The sequence below is a fragment of the Lepidochelys kempii genome, chromosome 3 (genome assembly GCF_965140285.1).
Source record: "Lepidochelys kempii isolate rLepKem1 chromosome 3, rLepKem1.hap1, whole genome shotgun sequence".
NCBI lineage: Eukaryota > Metazoa > Chordata > Testudines > Cheloniidae > Lepidochelys > Lepidochelys kempii.
The window spans coordinates 139,091,603-139,111,778 of NC_136382.1; the positions used below are offsets into that span (position 1 = coordinate 139,091,603).

The 20,176-nt window shown below is 41.5% G+C and overlaps 1 protein-coding gene across 1 annotated transcript in view; it reads left to right on the top strand.

Annotated features, from left to right (window-relative positions):
* FMN2 (formin 2) overlaps positions 1-20,176 on the top strand; it is a 244,572-nt gene that overhangs the window by 182,664 nt on the left and 41,732 nt on the right.

Consider the following 20,176-nt stretch of genomic DNA (forward strand, 5'->3'; position numbering starts at 1 on the left):
AGCAGCACTGCCAATGAGGGAATGTTCTGAGTCGGAATGTTCTCTGCTGACTTGGCCACAGTGGTTTTCTGGCCAGTACAGTCTACTTATTTGGCTGCTCCTGTCCCCACTCCAGCTTTCTGTAACCATACAACATAATAGAAACAAAAATATTGCTTTTTTTCATGATTGGATAAACAATTGTGTGAGAAGTGAAAGTTTCTTCTGCTTATCCCTTTTAGAGGTCAATAGTGCTGAAGTCTAGAACTGTGTTAACTAATCATCACAAATGGAAATGATCATTGATGGACTGTATTAGAGTTCAATGCCCATTATTTATTTCCAGTGAGCTAGGCAGGTATTAAATGCACATTTTTGCTTCCTAACTGGATCATCAAAGGTAAATAGCATTTTCAAGGTAGTCTTATGGTGACATTCAGCATGGTTGCACCAGTTCCTGTGACTTCACATGTCATTGAACAGATTTATTTAGATTGATGCCCATAGCCAAAACACCACGTGACCAATCAAATACAAATCAACAGATCATGAAAGGTCCGTCCCCAAATCCTTGCCAAACAGGTCCTAAGCTGTGTCCTGAAAGAATTGGTAAGATCTGCTTTGGAATCAGAGGCCTACATTTTATACTTTATGCCACAATGGTAATTGTTTTTTTGGCATCTATCTTAATGTATATGCAAATAAGGTTATGCATGAGGAAGAAGGAACAACAAATTAAAGGTCATTTGTCAATAGGAAGTAGAGATTCTTTCTGTCAGATGATGTGTTAGGAGCTACAACTTAAGGTCTAATAACTGTTTTACGCATTCCTCTTAAAACTAAAACAATGATTTGAACATGAGGTTTATTTCACCTATACTAATGTAAATCAGAAGAAACGCCAATGATGTTTCTTCATCCCTTTAGGAAAGAACAATGAAAACCTTATTAATGGTCATAAAAGTTGCCTGGCTCCCTATTTAAATTTCTCCACAATTTTTGAGACTGTTTTCCTGCAGCAGTGAATTCCACAGAATGATTATGTGGAGGAGAAGTAATGTTCTATTTTGTCTGTTATAGGTTTACCAGATATTTTTTTTCTCAAAGTCATCCCCCTCCCTGATCTTGTATTCATTTTGAGACAGAGAGAAAAGAAGATACTGATAAATCTGATCCTAGAGGTCTAGTCTCCTATCAGAATGTACAGCTGTTACTCCTTTTTGGCATTAGTGGGAGTTTTGTGTGATCATTGTTGGGAGAAGAAACCCCATAACCTCAGAACAGCAGCAAAGTTAAAAATATTATTTGCATGTTCTAATGGAAATTATTACAAGTAGGGGTTATTTAGATGTGTTCTAAATAAACTAGTCTACAATTCTTTAAACCTCGCAAAGGCTACTTTTCAGAAGTCTCTAATGATATTACTATATGAAAAATAGAGCTTAACATATAGGAGAAAAGAATCCTTTAGTTAAGTTCAAAAAATAAAGTAATTTTAAAATACCTTCCATTATGGAACTTTGTTTTTACTTGGTGGGATTGAATTCAGACTTGAAAGAGGCCATGTTTAAAACAGGATTTCTCTTTCCTGTTCAGTGTTTGACAGGCTTTTGATCTAGATATTTTTTCTAAGGGCTTTTGTTGTTTATGTAGGCATAATCGATGAGTCTTTTCAGCTAGACTGCACACACAAGATCATTTAGAAAAACAGAGGGACAACTTTTGGCACCTTTGGGGGATTTATGTGTTTATATAATGTGTGTTCTGGGCAAAGTAAAATAAAGTTTAAGTTCTTTTATATTTAAAGTTCAGTTTCTCCAAAGCAAAAAAAAGTTTTAAACTTACAGTTAAATTCATAATTTTAATGAATAATTTTAAAGGGTTAAATAGCTTAGAATGTTTTTCTGATGCTTTTCAGAGCAGGTAACTTTTCTGTATAATGAGATTCACCAGTTCAGAGTAACTTTAGACATTTACAGAATATTCCATTGATACATATTGCTAGCATTGGCCAGGCAGAAAGTTGAAGTGAGAAACGATCTACCAATATGTGTGGAGAGCTGAGCATATGTGGTTAAATATCTCTCGCAAGGAGCTAGAGAAGAACTGTATAGGAGCAGCTACAGGTTTAGCACAGTTGTATTAGTTTAATTTTTAATTAAAATATTGCAACTGGTCAGGTTGAATTTTATATGTAAAAAAGAAAAAAATAGTGAGTAAACTTGTAAAGTAAAAGCAGAAAAGATTGGGGCTCAGAATCCTGTCAGACTTACTTTTTAAATGGATCATTACACCCACCTTAAGAGGAAGAATCAATCCCTATGCATGTCAGCTAATATGTTATCAGTGGACCTGGAAATGATGCACTTGGTTACGGTTTCCTAATACTTTTATTATAATCACCTTGCAAACTATATGGTTAACTCACCAGCCCATGCACCAAAGAACCCTCTCCAGCCACAGGATTCCAATTCCTTTTCTGTGCAGCTTTAGTTTTATTTCTTCAAAATAACATTATTTAATACAAGTTCAACATGTCGTGTCCTGTCCCCTCTAATCTGGAATTTTCTGCAAGAGCCTGTCTACTCCCTGCAGGATTATGCTCCATAGACTACCTGATGAGGAGTCAAGATGAGCCTACAAGGCTCCTCTCTCCTTCCTGACCTACTTCCTGTAGAATTACACTCTGCAGGCCATTTGCCTCAGACTCATAACTGGGTTCTTTCCCCTCCCAAGCATCTCCTGCAGGATATTACTCTTCACAGCTCCCTCTTCAGCTAAGCTAAAGACCAGTTGATCTTCAGGCTATAACCCAATCCCTGGCCTCAAAGTATCTGCTGAGGCAGCTGATTATTCACAGGTGGGGCTAGCTCTAGCTCCACCTAAAGAATCAGCCACCCTGTGAGACATCTGTTTTAAGTTGCATATTGCTTTGCTAAACTTGAACCATTTGTGCTGAAATTGTCTCTGCCAGAGGCTCCCCCCCCAGCCCCAAAAAAGGTTTCAGTAAAAGCAAATTAGCTGCTTCCAAGGAGAAGATTAAGGAATAATTAGTATAATGTATACAATAAAAAATAATGTTAGTCATTTTCCAAAAGTTACATTTTTTTGAAGGTTTCTTTGAAGAGCTCTAGCACCTCTAAGATTTGGAACAGGAATATGAAATTTGGCGGGCGGATGATCCTGGTATTAGACAGGTACCTTTTGCTGTCCCCATTAAAATGTATCCAGATTTAGCCAAATTGTAAGTGTCTGAAAATTGCAATTTGCACATGCTTGGTAAAGACTTTTATGGTATGTTTACATGGCAACATTAACTCAAGTTTTCTATATGTGAGCTACTTCTTTCAAGTTAGCCTAATTTGGGGGAGCGAGCAGCCACACTGCAGAACAACAGTCAAGCTGCTGTTTTCATACTGGCATTGCACTCACTCGTGTGACACAAAGGCTTCTGTGGGCCTATCTGATGGTTCTTCGCACTGAAGTAAGCTCTATGAATTCTTTCCCAGTGGGAGAGTTTATCTGGGCACACGGGTGGAATTGTGAAAAGACAATGTAGTGCTAATGGAACTACCCTACATCCACACTGCAGAGTGGTCATGTTAGCAGCTGATGAGTTATGCCCCCTAATGGCCCAGCCAACTTGAGTTAAGGATTTTTGTTAGTACACGGAACTTGAGCTAGGTGCAGCATTCAAGTTGTAATTCGAGGTTTCAGAGTAGCAGCCATGTTAGTCTGTATTCGCAAAAAGAAAAGGCGTACTTGTGGCACCTTAGAGACTAACCAATTTATTTGAGCATGAGCTTTCGTGAGCTACAGCTCACTTCATCGGATGCATATACTGATGAAGTGAGCTGTAGCTCACGAAAGCTTATGCTCAAGTAAATTGGTTAGTCTCTAAGGTGCCACAAGTACGCCTTTTCTTGTTGTAATTCGAGTTAACTTTGCAGTCAAGGGAGGCCTTTAGAGGCTTGCTGGTACAGTTGCTGAACATTCCATCTGCACTGAGCATGCTTCCTGGCCCCACAGACTCCATGAAGGATGTAGCAGTAAAAACTGTCACTTTATTAAGTAGTGCTGCATTGGGACCCAGAAAGAGACCGTACATTCTAATCTCAGCTCCCCCATGTACCGATATGCAAAATTCTGTGCCCATCACTACATTTATTATTGAGGAAGGCCCCATATTCCTACCTTAGAAGGCAGGTGAGTATCATACCACTGATTTTACACAGTGGTTACACAAGGTCATTTCAGGTACAACTGGCAAGATCACACTGTCTCTAATGTTGCGGACTCAATCCACAGTCTCATTGCTTTGAACGATAAAATATGCCAAATTTATATAGTTGGCTATCCTATCCATAACCACTTCCTTCCAGTGCCAGGAATAGAAATCAGGAATCCTGATTCTCCATGTTCCACTGCTATCTAGAAAACAGTTGTGTAAGCCATTAGCAAAGTGTGTCACATTTACCTCTCTCATGGCTGGTGTACTTAGAAGATAATAACCTGCTACTACTGTCAATTTCTCTTACAGGTCAAGCAGTACACATCAGTGCTGTGGATCTAAAGGCTTTGGGTTTAACTCCTGCTGGTGGGCCAGTATGGTTTCACATGATAAAATTTGCTCTGTTGGTTTGGGGATTTATGTATTTTTTTAATCTAGGAAATTGCGTACCAAAACTATTTTTAAAGGATGTAAAGTTTGCAAAGTCACCCCTTCAGGTTAGGAAGTGTCAGAATGAAGGTTTTTCATGAAATCTTAACTTGCCCTCCCCTGTGTATATGAACTATGATAAAGTCCTTAATTACATGATCACATGCTGTCTGTTCTGCAAGACCCCTGCTTCTTTCAGTGCAAATGATGGATAGTGAATAAGGCAGAGGTTTGTAAGAAAGACAAGAATGTTCCTTTGTGGTTAAGGCTGTGGACTGGATCCCAAGAGATCTGGGCTCTGCTCCTGACTCTGCCACAGACTTCCTACATAATGTTCAGAAAGACCGTATCATAAGACACATACCCATGCTACTTTAATTCTGGCATTTCTTACCTTCTGTGTGCTTGACTTCCAACTTAATGTTCTTTAAATGTATCTTTTTAATGTACAGGGTAATACAATTCTTTGTTATTTTCCAAAATATTCTAAACTAATCCTTTCAAGAAAACAAGGCATAAAATAATGTTAGGAATATATAGAAATAAAACTGTTTTGTTCTTTAAAAAAATTCCCAAGCCAAAAACTTCATTAAGGTAGCAAAGGGGTTGTATGAGTATATAGCTATGAATATCTATTAATTTTAAACACCATTCTTTAAACATTATAAAATATTTTAAAAAATGAAAATAAATTATAATGCTGAAAATGTTCTGAAAGGTGGTAATAGTAATGACATAAGTTTCCAACATTAACCTTATCTCTGCCTTCCTATCGCCCTCCTCAGTCTTTCATGTAACTTTGTATTCTGGGCTACGGATCTCAACTATCCAAAATGCAACTCTGTTCTGGCCTATAAATTGTGATCCTACCTAATAATCAGATACTGAAAAAAAGATTTTCCTCAAGTGGTGAGGACCAGAGGAGACCACGGCATTTCACTCACATTCCCTCCACATGTCACCCACTTAAAAGATGAGTTCCCCATCACTCCACTCTGGGAGGGACACCCCTCTCTACTCCATTCACTGTCCCTGTAGTAGTCAGAGACCTCACATTCTGTAGACAAGATCAGCTTTTTTCCTCAGAACCACAATAATCTATAGTCCCTTGCAAAGTCGGCCTGAAATTCTGCTATACTACGCAAAGGACAGAAAGGATATGTAGGTTGTATCAGTGTACCATATACTTCATATATGCAACAGTGAAGTCTTTAGTTTTTTTCCTGGGTACGTCCCAAAGTGGAGAAGCAAAGCAAGTCTAAATGGGCAGAGTTAGGGAGCTGTTAGTATAAGCAAAGCTACTGAGATAGGACTGTTCCCAATATGCTCTTTATTGAAAGAAAAAAAATTAAACCTAACCCCTCTCCCTCCCCCCCCCAAACTTCCCGTTTTTGAAAATTTCACTGAAGAGGAATGCGAAGAACAGGCAACACAGAATAAGTACATAAGAAAACAGAATGCTTAACACTGGGGGAAAATAACGTGAATTTCATTAATTGTTTTACAGTTTTCTATTAGTGTTCTGTCTGCTTTAAATGATGAAAGTCATCTTTTTATATATATATATCTCAAACATTTAGATGTGGTAATGCTAACAAATGCATCTGTATTGCATCAACTTGTCTTTTACCTCAGATGTCTACACCTCAGTTGGTTTGCATTACTACATAGTCCTCTTGTTGCACATTCAATTTCATGTGGATCACTAAGACTGCTTAAATGAATTTGCCTTGTTTCAGAACCCACAAGAAAGCCAATGTATTGCAATGTATTCAGTTCTCCACAGCCACTGCACAGGAACTCACTCACGCATCCTTAGTGGCATAAATGTAATCTATGCCTACTGTGTGGGTATCTCTGCATGTTGTGGTCAGGTAAAAGAAGGTTTTATGGACATGTGTTTGAAAAAGCCCCATACTCATCAGTGACAAAAAATAAGGGACAAGAGAGTTTATACAAGTCATCAAAAGGTGTGCCAATAAACCCTTTTTATGCCACTCTGCACCATCAGCGATTCTGTTTTTCTTGCATATATTAATGGAAAGCAATTTCAGAAATCTTTAAAATTGTTAAAAAAAAAAAAAAAAAGTGTGTGTATGTCCATCCATCACCCGCCTACAGAAAAGAGTCAGGTATCTTTAAGTTATCAGTCCTTCCATGCAGGTCTTGGAAAGAGGAATTAAAACCAATGTAAACTACTTACAGTATCATCTCTATACCTAAGAATGTATGCTTTGTCTTAGTAAGTGTCTTTTACTACATGCTTGTACAGTACCTAGCAGAACAGAGCTCTCACATGGTTGAGACCACTAGTCTTTTTGAAGCTCTCCGAGACTTAGGATGTTAAAACTAGTGGCAGTGAATGGGTTAGTGGGCAGTGGGCAGATGAGATGGTGAAAGCACTTGGGCAATAATAGGTTCATTATTTATCTTAGAGATCTCCTGAATATTTTGGGGGATCAGTATTCCTACGTGTTTCATACAAGAGTATTACCACTGAAAGTCCCAATTTGAGGAAAGGCCTTTGTGGGCATATTTGTTAATGCCCAAGACTTCTGATTTACTCCAATTAATTCCATCTCTTGAGAGAGCCCAAATGTATTAATAATCACCTATTACCAATAAAACCTTCATACATTAGTCCGTAAGGAAGCACAATCTAATAAAGCAATTATTTGTTTATTATATATAAAAGTACTAACCAAATGATAGATTTTACTTTACCTTTCCTATGAGTTAAGGCATGTGGAAGTACATTGATGATAATGCTTTAATCTTTTAACCCCAATGAAAGAGAGAGAGAAAAGAAAAGGAACTAACATATCATTATCAAATAGAGCTCATTAACTTGTTCAGAGTAGCCATATCAGATCTCCGAGAGCATAAATTCCGTATGATTGAATCATTCCAAAAATATCTTCTCTTGCAAGGGAGGAGTTTGCAGACTGTTGAGGTGTTTTTTCCTCCTCCTGACATGAACTGAATGATCCTTTCTTCTCACCATTCATATTATCAAATGTTGCTGGGCATTTAATAAAAAACTTCAAGTCCACCTTCCCGGCCAGATGTTTTGCTTGGTTAAAAGCTGCCCTCATTGCAACCACATCAGGGGCATAATCATAAAAGAGCTGTATTTTAATTGCTGGATGCTGGATTCTGGATTTCTGCAAATAAGCTCCTTAGTGGTAAACTTCAGCAATTTCACAGTCAACCTCTAGGCGTACTTCCTGGAGCTGGCTTGAGGGCAAGGGCCTGGTATGCATGATCTTTATCAAAACAAAAATCTACTGGCAGATCCAACAACTTAGTTACCTGTGTAGGGACAAATTCAGAAGGTTTACCGTTCTCTGTTCCCTCAGGGACACCCACAATCCTCATGTTATATCGTTGCAAGCAGCTTTCTAGATCAGTTAGCTTGGTCTTAACAGTCTTGATGATGATACAATTCTTCATAATCTGTAATTTGTTCTCTTTGAAAGCATCGTCCACTTCAGAAATTCGGTGTTCTGCTTCATCCATCTGTCTGGGTAGAGCGTGCAGTGCACCCTGAATCTCAGTCATTGTGGTCTGTAGGGTGGAAACTGCAGATTTGATTCCAACAGAGTATCTACGGCCATCTGTTGTAGCACGGCCATCTGTTGTAGCACAGCCATCAGCTGCATTCCATCAAGCTCAGGCACCATTTTGTTTGTAGAAGTGAGGGAGGCAGATCTCCTCTGGTTTTGTTGGTTCTTTCAGATCCGGAGAGGAAGAATCTACAGCTAGAAGATAGTATCTTGGGCATTTCAGTAGGCAGGTGCAATATTTCTTTGGGAGGGATGATGGGGTTTAGGGGATGATGTTTGGAGATTCCTACTGGGCCGTGGGCGCCGACTTCGTGGATGCTCCGCACCCACCAGCAGCCAAGCTCCCTCCTCCTCGCCGCCGCCTCCTCCCCAAGTGCTCCATGTCCTCGCTCCTCCCCCTCCCTCCCCGCGCTTCCCACCCCCCCTCCCCACCTAACAGCTGTTCGGCGACACTTCGTGCTTTTCGGGAGGGACAGGGACCCGGCATGCTCAGGGGAGGAGGCAGGGCAGGGATGGGGACTTGGGAAAAGGGGGTGGAATGGGGGCAGGGCTAGAGTGGGAAAAGGCAGGGTGGAGACATTGGGAAAGGGGTGGAATGGGAGTGGGGTGAGGGCAGTGCAGGAGCAAGAAGAGATGGGGCTAGGGGCGGGGGTGAGCATCGAGAACCCACCGGGTAGAGGGGTAGTCGGAACCTATGTAGTGGGCTGCTTCATAGCTCAAGCAATCTGCATCTGCTTTGGTCACAGCACCCTCTGTTGTCGTCAGGTTAGTGTTTCTATTGTGTTTCAGTGTTGGTAAATGTGCCAAAAAGCTTAAACAGTAGGTTCATGCATTTTATTGATAAACTGAAAACTAAATAAAATATATATCTAGCTGGGATGATTTAATTGGGGATTGGTCCTGCTTTGAGCAGGGGGTTGGACTAGATGACCTCCTGAGGTCCCTTCCAACCCTGAGATTCTATGATTCTATATATCTATGGTCTCAAATATCACTGCACTATTTCAGATATAAGCCAGTGTAATGCCTTTCTGAGGTTCAGGCATTTGAAATAAAGACAAACAAATACAAGTTTATGATACTGATAGAAAATTATGCTGGCACAAAACTTCAGTAACACAGTTGTAAATCAGGGCTGCATGTTAGAAACTATATTAGTAGTTGCATCCTGAAGTATTTGAGGTAGGAGTGTCACGGTTAGCTCAAGCAATTAACACAAAACAAATTAACTAGATTAAAAAAATAGTCACAATTAATCACTGTTTTTAATTGCACTGTTAAATAATAATGGAATACTAATTTAAATTGAATATAAATATTTTGGATGTTTTTGTACATTTCCAAATATATTGATTTCAATTACAACACAGAATACAAAGTGCACAGTGCTCACTTTATATTATTTTGTATTACAAATATTTGCATTGTAAAAAAGATAAACAAAAGAAATAGTATTTTTCAATTAATCTCATATGAGTACTGTAGCGCAATCTCTTTATTGTGAAAGTGCAATTTACAAATGTAGAATTATATTTTTACATAACTGCACTCAAAACCAAAACAATGTAAATCCGTAGATCGTACAAGTTTACTCAGAGCTACTTCTTGTTCAGTCAATCGCAAAGACAAACAAGTTTGTTTATGTTTATGGGAGCTAATGCTGCCTGCTTTTTGTTGACAGTGTCACTTGAAAGTGATAACAGGAATTCACATGGCACTGTTGTAGCCGGGGTTGCATGGTATTTACGTATCAGATATGCTAAACATTTGTGTGCCCCTTCATGCTTCAGCCACCATTCCAGAGTACATGCTTCCATGCTGATGACACTTGATAAAATGTGTGTTAATTGAATTTGTGACTGAATTCCTTGGGGGAGCATTGTAAGTCTCCTGCTCTGTGGTTTTACCTGCATTCTGCCATGTATTTCATGTTGTAGCAGTCTTGGATGATGACCCAGCACATGTTGTTCAATTTAAGAATGCTTTCACTGCAGATTTGACAAAACTCAAAGAAGGTACCAATGTGAGATTTCTAAAGAGAGATACAGCACTCGACCCAAGGTTTAAGAATCTGAAGTGCCGTCCAAAATCTGAGAGGGACAAGGTGTGGAGCATGCTTTCAGAAGAACAACATTCTGATGCAGAAACTACGGAATCTGAACCACGAAAAAAGAAAATCAACCTTCTGCTGGTGACATCTGACTCAGATGGTGAAAATGAATGTGCCTCTGTTTGCACTGGTTTGGGTCATTATCGAGCAGAACCTGTGATCAGCATGGAAGCATGTCCTCTGGAATGGTAGTTGAAGCATGAAGGGACATACGAAGGCTTAGCATATCTGGTACATAAATACCTTGCAATTCTGGCCTACAACAGTGCCGCTCTTCGGGGACCATTACCTTGTTGTGGTGAAGGGGCTTGCATGTTCCAATGATCCTCAGAACTATGTTGTCAGGAGCTTTGTGCTCCTTGTAGGGTCTCCCAAGGCAAACAGGTCCGAGAGGAGTTCTCAGACAAAGCACGATCCAATCCCCCAAGTCCTCAACGGTGGATCAGGCGGAAGAGGGTCTTTGGATCTCAACAGCTGTGAAAGCGGATGAAGGCTGCAGCATGTTGGAGATCTCCAGTCATCTCGGACTTTCCCTGCCACTGGGCCCCAGACCTCCAGCTTGTCGTGATTGTGTGGTTGCTGTAGGCGTATCAGCTTCTCCATGTTAAGACATCACGCACAGGTTTCTACCATGGGAAATAACATCTTTTCAACCTTCCATCAAGGGATCACCAATGACGATGACAACAGTGCCATGTGAATACCTGTTTTCTACATCCAAATATTCCAAAAATACTTAAATAAATGTGGTATTGTTTAACAGCGCAATTAATCATGGCTATTTCAATAAACTCGCAATTGATCACGATTAATTTTTTAAATGTTTGACAGCTCTAATTTGAAGACTCTATGAAGACTGAAGTATTTAAAAGGCTCAATTGGAATTTCATGAATACAAAATGTCTATTTTTTATACTTTCTGCCAAAACCTTTCTATGAATTTAATTGTCAAGAGAAATCCAGACATGGGAATCCCTGTGGGTGCATCCTTCTATTGCAATGTGGTCTTACCATGAATATAGCATAGAACATTTATACATTATGCAAATGTACTTAGATCTCAATTCAGTGTCAATACAAGTATTGAAAACTATAGCAGTGTAACGACTAAGGGCTTGGCTACACTTGCAAGTTACAGTGCATTAAAGGAGCCCCAGGCACACTAGCTCACTACCCGTCCACACTGGGAAAGCATGTAGAGTGCTCTGACTCCGCGTCTGATCCGCTCCTGGTACTCCACCTCAGTGACTGGAATAATGTTTTGTGCACCCCTGCTGGAGTGCTGTGGCACCAATGTGGATGCCCTGGTCTGTTAGTGCACTCTGATCGGCCTCCAGAAGTGTCCCACAATGCTTGTGCTAGCCACTCTGGTCATCACTTTGAACTCTACTGCCCTGCCCTCAGGTGACTAACCGCCAGACCCGCCCTTTAAATTCTCTGGGAATTTTGAAAATCCCCTTTCTATTTGCTCAGCCAGGCGTGGAGTGCTCTCAGTGAATCTTTCCAGGTGACCACGCCTGCACTAGGGCAATCCCCAGTATGGCGTAATGGCGAGATGCTGGACCTCATCAGTGCTTGTGGGGAGGAAGCTGTCCAGTCCAAGCTGCGCTCCAGCTGTAGGAATTACGATACCTTCGGGCAGATATCAAGGGACATGATGCAAAGAACGCAGTGCAGGATTAAAGTGAAGGAGCTGCGGAATGCCTACCGCAAAGCCCGTGAGGCAAACAGCCGCTCAAGTGCTGCCCCTGCGACCTGCCATTTCTACAAAGAGCTGGACGCGCTACTTGGGGGCGACTCCACCTCTACTCCAAGTACCACCATGGACACCTCAGAGCCCAGTTAAACAAGGCAGGAGGAGGAGGAGGAGGAGTGAGGGTGCTGAGGTGGAGGAAGACACCCCGGCATCCCTAGATGCATGCAGCCAGGAGCTGTTCTCAAGCCAAGAGGAAGGTAGCAAGTTGTGGCGGCCAGTGCTTGGGGAAGGACAAACACTAGAGGAGGTTCCCGGTAAGCGGCATTTATTTTGGGAAGGAATTTATTCGGTGCGGGCTCTTGTGGTGAGGAGGGTTAGGGCTGCATGCATGCCTAGATGCACAATAGGGTGTTGATGTGCTCTCTCACATCACGGTAATCTGCCTCAGTGATCTTTTCAAAGGTTTCATCCAGAACTTGGGCAATGCGCTTGCGCAGGTTTCTTGGGAGAGCCACTGTGTTCCTTGTCCCAGTAAGGCTAACTTGTCCGTGCCACTGTGCCGTGAGGGGCGGGGGGACCATTGCTGCACACAGGCAAGCTGCATATGGACCAGGGTGCATCATTGCTCTGCCTGGTGTGAACAACGGTGCCTCTGTTAAGTGTTGCATTTTCCTTTACAGATGCAACCTTGACATCTCTGCCCGAAAGACTCCAAAGAATCAGAAAGAGGCCACATAGAAGCAAGGAAGACATGTTGCATGAAGTAATGCAGCATTCAAATAATGAAAATCAAAAAGTGCAGGAGTGGTGGGACAGTGAAAGGAGGATCCGCCAGCAGAATGAGGAGCACCGGCACAAAAGCGCGGTGCTCCGGCAGCAAAGCACGGATCAGCTGATAAGCATAATGGAGCGCCAAGCGGACTCGATCCAGGTGCTCGTAGCCATGCAGGTGGAGCGCTACTGTGCCCGATCCTCCCCCCCCCCCCGCAGCCCTTGTCCCAAAATGCTTTCCCTTGTGCCCCGATGTCACCTCCAACCCACTTTCCCCAATATTCAGGTTCTTACCGCCACCAGCTGCCTCTAACACCTGTAGCTTCACCACCCAGCCCTGAAAACTACGACCCTTACCCTCTGCACTCAACCCCCATCACCATGCAGTATAGCCATCCTGAACTGCAGCACTCATTGCACAGCGCTCCAGACAGGAAGGCTGAGTACGATAACAGGACATACAATCTGTGATTGTACCATTCCCCAGGCCACCCCTTTGCCCTTTCTGTTTCCCAAGCAGTTGTGTTTCTTTTCAATAAATGGCTTTTTTGGCTTTCTTATTGCATAAAGTAAAAGATACCTTACCCCAGGAAAGAAACAGGCACTGCGAGTCAGCGTAGCAAACACAGATTCCTACTAACATTGGAATCACTGCACTTCACTCCCGTGCAGGGCACCAGACATTACTGGTGGCTTTCAGCCTCAGATTGCTCCTTCAAGGCATCCCTAATCCTTGCAGCCCCGCGCTGGGCCCCTCTAATAACCCTGCTCTCTGGCTGTTCAAATTCAGCCTCCAGGTGTTGAAACTCTGAGTTCCATGCCTGAGAGAATCGTTCACCCTTCCCTTCACAAATGTTATAGAGGGTACAGCATGCGGATATAACCATGGGGATGCTGTCATCGGCGAGGTCCAGCTTCCCATACAGAGAGTGCCAGCAGCCCTTTAAACGGCCAAAAGCACACTCCACAGTCATTCTGCAATGGGTCAGCCTGTTGTTGAACCGCTCCTTGCTGCTGTCAAGTCTCCCTGTGTAGGGTTTCATGAGCCATGGCATTAAAGGATAAGCGGGGTCTCCCAGGATCACAATGGGCATTTCAACTTCCCCTGTGGTGATCTTTTGGTCTGGGGAAAAAAGTCCCAGCTTGCAGCTTCCTGAACAGGCCAGTTTTCTGAAAGATGCATGTGTCATGCACCTTTCTGGGCCAGCCTGCGTTAATGTCAGTGAAACGCCCATGGTGATCCACAAGCTCCTCGAGAACCATAGAGAAATACCCCTTCCAATTAACATACTCGGAGGCTAGGTGGGCTGGTGCCAGAATTGGAATGTGTGTGCCATCTATCACCATCCACAATGTCATGCACATTACCTGGAGTCACGGTTCTTCTGAGCAGAATGTGATTAATAGTCCTGCAAACTTGCATCAACACGATTCCAACGGTCGACTTCCCCACTCCAAACTGGTTAGCGACCGATTGGTAACTGTCTGGAGTTGCCAGCTTCCAGATTGCAATAGCCACCCTCTTCTCCACCATCAGGGCAGCTCTCAATCTTGTGTCCTTGCACTGCAAGGTGTGTGTGAGGTCCTGACACAGTCCCATGAAAGTGGCTTTTCTCATCCGAAAGTTCTGCAGCCACTGCTTGTCATCCCAGACTTGCATGACGATGTGATCCCACCACTCAGTGCTTGTTTCCTGAGCCCAAAAGCACCGTTCCACGGTGGTGAGCATGACCATGAATGCCACAAGCAAACTCGTGTCCTATGTGTTACTCACGTCGATATCATCGTCAGAGCCCTCACTGTCATTTTGGATCATAAGGAATAACTCAACTGCCAAACGTGACGTGCTGGCGAGACTCGTCTGCATCCTCCTCAGCAGTTCAGGCTCCATTCCCACAGACCGAAAGGGAAGACAGAGCACGCAGTACAAAAACCGGTGAAAGATGCCGCCAAATGTGGACTGAAGCACAGGGATTGCTGGGATGTGAACCGATGCATCACAGGGCGTTGGGACAGGACCCAGAATGCCCCACATCTCCCGCCCCCTTCCCACAATTCACAGCACCAGAATGGGAAGAGGTGCTCTGTGGGATAGCTGCCCATAATGCACCACTCCCAGTGCCGCTGCAAGTGCCTCAAACATGGCCACGCGAGTGCGCTTGTTCCTGTCAGTGTGGACAGACTGCAGCACTTTCCCTACTGCGCTCTCCGAAGGTGGGTTTAACTCAAAGTGGTCTACATCTGCAAGTGTAGCCATGCCCTTATTGTAAAGGGACTATATCTGTTTAAAAAAACTCACCACACATGAAAGTGACTGGAAAGAACATTCATAGCTAATGATAAATAAATAGTAGTTAACACTTTTTAAATAAAAAAGAAGAAAAAGCAAAAAGATGTAGAGCATTGACAAGTAGATGAAAGGGTTCTTGTTGCCTTCCATCTGAGATTACTCAAATGCATTCCTGTATTCAATTACCTGAGAAGACGTGATATTCCCTTAAGTGAGAGTGGGAGAGCAGAAGGGATGGCAGTTTTGTGCCTCTGCTTGCTCACAGCCCTTTGGAACTGGTTCAGCAGAAGTAGTTTAAGCTGCTGAAAGGTTTTGGATTCAGATGGTGACTACAGACCGTAATCACTGGGTCAAGATCATAACACAGAACAGCAACAGAAAGTTGTGGTGGAGCGAAAAGTTTAAGATGGATGTGTGAATGCTGTTAGAATAGACCGCATCTTAATACCACAAGGCCTGCTCAGCTCAGAGTATTTTCTGAATATGAACTAAATAGTAAGTCAGTCTTGTAACTATGCTTATCCCAGTACATTTGCACATACGGTATCTGGTAAGCCCTAATTTTCTGTTAATTTTGAATAGATTTTCTGTAGCTAATTTCTGGGGTTGATGCACATTCAGGATTCAGCAAAGGGTTTAATTATTTTTTCACAAAGCCACTGTCATGTTCTGAAGATTATTGATACACTCACTTCCTTTAAATACTTTTCCTCAGAACCCACTTATTTCTGCTATTTTCCATACATAATCAATCACTGCTTTCTTGCTCCCCGCAATGCCACTCCTCTCTCTGACTACATTAAGGGATATTAAGCTTACAACAATAGAGCAAACGACAAAATCCAAGAAGTAAAACCAAAATGCACAAAATCAGGAGGAGGAGAGGGGAGCAATGGGGAGGAAAAGGAAAGAGCTCCCTCAAGAGACTTCCCTTTGTCTTCTTATCTTGCTATTCTGCCTTGATCTTCTACCCTTAATAATGTCAGATACTTGGATTCTATGGTTTTGAGTATTATAGAAATACCTAAATAAAATAATTATAAACACTATTGCAGGTGCAGCCCCTGGAGTGCTTGCAAATTCTTGCAAATTCTCCTCTTGGGAGATTAGGCAAAAATTCTGTAGGCTAGAATGGTCCAGCACGAGGACTTTGGTTTGTGTAGGCTGTTGAACAGTGTATCCTCTTTATCTTGTCTTCACTTGTCTTCTCTTCCGACTTTGGGGTGCGAGTATTGGCTGAAGGCCCGGCAAGGACATCATGAGGTCCTAGAGTTCGCTTGGCCCAGAGGAGGGAAGAGGTCAGGAATCCAGAGCAAGTCTCTCCTTTGGCCTTGATTTCTCTCTGTCTGATCTAGGTGGCCAGTTACCCAAGTGGGGGAGATACATAGCCATTTTTTTAATCAGTTCCAGCTACTGCTTACTCAGTCTTAGTGTCAAGGGTAAATAAACTTTATAGAGCCTAATAAAACCCACCCTTGCAACAGGAGATGCGGCACTGGTTTGTCCAAGCATAGTAAATTTAGGCCTTTCCACAGTCAGTCCCAACTCATGTCTACAAATTCAACCTCCCAAATAAGACTACAATGGTAGAGAAACAAAATAATCTTTGAGAGTTGAAAGAGAATTATGTTCAACTTGTGGTCTATATAGCAGAGTTAACTCTAGGGCTGGTATTGTTAAATATCTTTATAACTGATCTGGAAACTCAGATAAGTGATGAAAGGGCCAGATTTGTAGATAAGAGAATTTGAAGGAGTTGCACACACAGAAAATATAGCAATGTGGAGAATACTTAGAAGATGAAGTAGGCTAGCAAAAGAAAAATACCATTTACTTTCCTACAAATATTTTTAAATGAAGTTTAATATAGAAAAATCAAAGACATTTGGTGGGGGGGGGAACAATATAGGAGAATGTTAGGTGCGTGGAAATGAAAAAAAAGGATTTGGTGGGGGTTTTTTGTTTTGTTTTGTTTTCTGTATTAAGTAGCCTGAGTCATGCCAGGACTTGAGCAATGTGTGACTGGAGCATGATATACCATCAAAGTCAGTGGGACTATTCATAAATACCTTCCTTGAATGCTTAAGTCTTTGTATTTTCTATACTCAATTTCATGTTGTATATTTTTAAACTATATTTGCAGGAACATAAATAACATTTCTTTACTAAACATCTAGATATTTGCTAGATAACCTGTATATGCTTCTCCTAATCTCTTTTTATTTTCAATGCTTTGAATTCCCTTATCGGAATATTTGACTTCAGTGTGGCTACTCGTGTGTAAAGTTATGCATGTATTTAAGTCTCTGCAGGAACTTAAAGTGCAAAGCTGTTGGATAAAGACATATACCATTTTGTAGATGCATACATAGTGGTAATTCCAGTAGACTGAGTATTTATGGAATACCGTGTACAATTTTGTACACCTGATTATAAAACCTAGAACAGTAAAACAAAGAAAACACAAAGAATAACGGCAAAGATAAGAGCTGAAAGGTCAGACAGGAAAAAAGTTTAACAATGCATATATACCGTAGTTGAAAGAAATGAATAGAAAGGGGCTATGATACTTTGTGTAAAGATATTTGTGGGGAAATGATATAAGGCCAAAGTAATGTACTAGACTTATGACCAAAAATTATAAAGTATTACAGGAAGTATAGGGCTTTACATTAAAGTAGGACAAATGTAGATTAAATATAAGGAACATATCCTGATGATAAGAGTTTAAACAATGGAATACCCTGCCATGAGAAATCATGATGCACCATATATGGAAATATTAAAAAGGAGATTAGATAAAGTCAATGTACAGTATGTATTAGGTTTAGGCACCTCATTTCGCTTGTCCCATGAGAAGTCACTTTTTAGCCCTTGATTCTTTGACACCCAAGCAGTATATGAAAAAAAGCCAGAATAGTTCCCAGAGCCTTGCCAATATTACCGTTCAATATATTTCTATTTTAAAGTAGATTTGTACTTACAGTGCAATGTGAGCTGTTAAGACCCCTGTGAAATATTGAGAGTATGAAAGCAGCTAAATAAAAAATAAGTTCTGTTCCTGATCCATGAGATCAAAATTTAGGGATTATCGTTTACTGGGGTGATGCATCCTTTAGGAGGAGTGAGCTGCAACTTTGAGACTGATCATTAGGTTGGCATCAAGGATTAGTTAAACTGTTGGAGGGAAGGGAAGATGATGACTCAACAACACGTGTAATATTTTCATTATAGGGAAGATCACCAGCAAAAACCACCCATAGTACATGAGATCCATCTAATAGTTTATAGTAAAGATATTTAAGATGTATTGATGAAAAGGACTACATGAGAGCTAGGTATTAGAAAACATATGAAGGTGTCCGTTTTAATCTTGATGTTAACTTGCTTTCACGGGTGTATCACTTACCTTCATGTTACTGCAGAATCACTTTTGTGTTATTCTTTAACAGTTTAAAGCACTCCACCTTTAGAAACTTAGGAGAGTAGGTAGACTGTGGGCCAGATTCTCAAGTGAGTTATGGCCTCCAGCACTTGCTTTAAGTATATCATTAGGGTGGAAGCTGGGCCAGCCTTGAGGAACAGACTCCCATCCCCACCCCCAGCAACTCTCTGCCTTCCTCCTGTGCCCAGTGGTGGTCTAACATAGGAGAGAATCTGGCTGTGTAGCTCTGACTGTCATGTATGTATATATTTGTAACTTTTAACAAAAAATACAGATTATGTCCTTGTGTCATTGAAGGACTTCTCAAAATTCTGTTCTATGTATAGTAGTCCTTTTTCTAAATGAAATACTAACAAGCACAAATCTCAGTAAAAAGCTATTTTCCCCCCTCCCCCCGTGTGGATGTTCAGGATAACTACTTTTCTTGTCGACTTTTTTTTTTTAAAGTGCTCCAGCATGAAGATGTTTTCAGTCAGGCCTTGTTCAGTCTGAAGCACGTTTTTATGGTTAATATTGTTCATGCGTGAGCACTTTCAAATGGTAAATTGCGGAACATTTTCCCCATTTTTATATCGTAAACAATTGACCTGTAAGCTAGTGTAAACCATCTAATGGGCAAAAAAGGGAAGAAGCTCTGCCGCCAGCGTGAACAATCTTGTCAGAACCAAGTAATCTTGAAAATAGTGGGGAACATTGTTTAGTTATGACTTTCAGATACTGTACAGGCATTTAAAAACCACTGACCGGAGCTTGTCAAACATTAGCCAGTCTAAGTTTTGTGCAGTGGATTTTAAGCAGATTAGAGGAGCCCAAGTTAAATGTTTCAGTAATACATTATTTTTATTTTTAGCAGTTCTATATAGGGATACTTTGTGAACCTAAAGTGAGAGATGGGTGCGTTTGCTTCACAGGGAGCTTTGCAACCATTTTGTTCAGTCTTCATCCACATTGTTTCACAAAGAGTGTCACTTTGAGTTCCAAGATTGAAGTTAAAAATACATATATGGTTATAATGAAGCTCAGTTTAAGCTGCCAAGGTTCACCTTGTTTCACATCCAAAGCCATGGAAGGCTCGCATGTAAACCTGTAAGTCAGCCCAGGTTCAATCAACACTGGTCCCAGGTTCACTTGAAAGCATTTTGAAGCTACACAAACCTTTAGAAGAATCTGGGCTGAGTTTCAAGCTAATAATGAAACCCATGGTCAGGCAGGCTTCACATGCTCTTGAATTTCCTTGAGAACTTTTTACCCAGCTCTGCTTAAGTTTGTTTTTTGAACATTGAAATAGGGCCTGAACTTTCAGATGACTATTGCTAGAAACAAGGCATGTTACCACATGTAGTCCCGTTGATGTCAACTCATGGTAGTATGCACTACACCAATAGCAAGGGTTTCAGGGTCAGCCCCGTGATCTTTATGCTAAAAAGCATATAGCTGAGTGGGTTGATACTGGAGTGGGAGCCATGAGCATGGATTCACATCCTGGCTCTAACTGGCTGTGTGACTATGGGCAAATCACTTTGCATCTCTCTTGCCCTCTGTAAAATAGGCCCAGTAGTGCTAGCCCATCTCTGTAAAGTGTTTTGAGCTAGTGGATGAAAGAATTATCATTAGTGATTATTCTTACTACCAGGTTGAAGTTCACTTTCTTCTCTGATC